The sequence below is a fragment of the Sinocyclocheilus anshuiensis genome, unplaced genomic scaffold (assembly GCF_001515605.1).
Source record: "Sinocyclocheilus anshuiensis isolate Anshui unplaced genomic scaffold, SAMN03320099.WGS_v1.1 scaffold13, whole genome shotgun sequence".
NCBI classification, from domain to species: domain Eukaryota; kingdom Metazoa; phylum Chordata; class Actinopteri; order Cypriniformes; family Cyprinidae; genus Sinocyclocheilus; species Sinocyclocheilus anshuiensis.
This window is the reverse complement of record NW_015538026.1, coordinates 3,395,694-3,396,914: the sequence shown is the minus strand read 5'-3', so window position 1 is coordinate 3,396,914 and position 1,221 is coordinate 3,395,694. Positions and strand designations below refer to the sequence as shown.

The window sequence follows — 1,221 nt, the reverse complement described above, 5'->3', positions numbered from 1 at the left end:
GCCCCCTCCCCAAATCGCCTACATGGTTATATGATAAAGGAACCGAGGATTGTTACAAGCACAATTAACTCTATCACTGCTAGTCATCGTTGAATTTGATTAACCACATGTGAGGCACTATAAATCACAGAGCACACGTTATTTCAAAACTCCGTAAACTCAATGACTGAGTCAGACTCTGTTCCGTGTTTTGTGTTTTGCTCCCCACGTGTTCCATGACCCAGTTTTCCCTCATGTTTAATTATTGTTTCATTAGTTCCAGGTGTGTCTCGTCATCCCATCCTCTAGTCATGTGTATTTAAAGTGTTTACTGTTTTGAGTTCTCTGTCCGGTATTGTTTATGTCAACCTCCTCTGCTACGTGTGTTTTCCTGATTCCCTTGATATTATTAAAGTCTCCTTGTTGATGCACTCCACGTCTCCTCGCTCCATGCTCCCTCACAGTAGCGAACGTGACAGAATACCGGACCAAAACAAAAAGTAAGTGGCGCCCCTTCTCCCCGTGTTTGTTTTCCGTTTTGAAAGTTTTCCTTTGCTCCTTTGCTGATTATGGAGATCGCGGCACACTTCATTGCGCTAGCCTGTAGAGATCTCCCCTTCGTTGAGTATTCCTGGGAGTTCTGCGGGCTAGCCGCAACGACGGCATTAGATGACGCCACCATCAACTCTTTGTTCTGGCACGGGGCCAATTACCATTGTCCCGTGGACCTCCCAGACACCACGGGACTAAGCTGGAGGGAAGGGATCCTCCGGTGTCCGGAGAGGGTCCGGCCCCGAGCCAGAACCAGCCCTCCGGACGTTCCTAAGTCAAGCCCGCCGGCCTTTCCTCATTCAAGCCCGCCGGCTGCTCCGAAGTCAAGCCCGCCGCCCGTTTCTCAGTCAAGTCCGCCGGCCGCGGCACAGTGGAACTGTGGGTTCCAGTCCCTGAGTCTAGCCCAGAGAGGGTTCCAGTCCCTGAGTTTAGCCCAAAGAGGGCTCTAGTCCCCGAGTTTAGCCCAGAGAGGGTTCCAGTCCCCGAGTTTAGCCCAGAGAGGGCTCCAGTCCCCGGGTCTGGCACAGAAAGGGCTCCAGTTCCCATGTCCAGCCCATGGAGGGCTCCAGTCCCCATGTCCTGCCAAAGGAGGGCTCCAGTTCCCACGTCCACGGCCTCCTGAACTCCCTACTCCGCCATGGCTCCCCGAGCTCCCTGTTCCGCCATGGCCTCCTGAACTGTCTGCTCCGC

At 53.6% G+C, this 1,221-nt stretch overlaps 1 protein-coding gene across 1 annotated transcript in view; it reads right to left on the bottom strand.

The window, feature by feature from the left end:
- Positions 1 to 1,221, bottom strand: part of LOC107680191 (glutamate receptor ionotropic, delta-2-like) — a 415,350-nt gene that overhangs the window by 51,708 nt on the left and 362,421 nt on the right. The window lies entirely within an intron of this gene.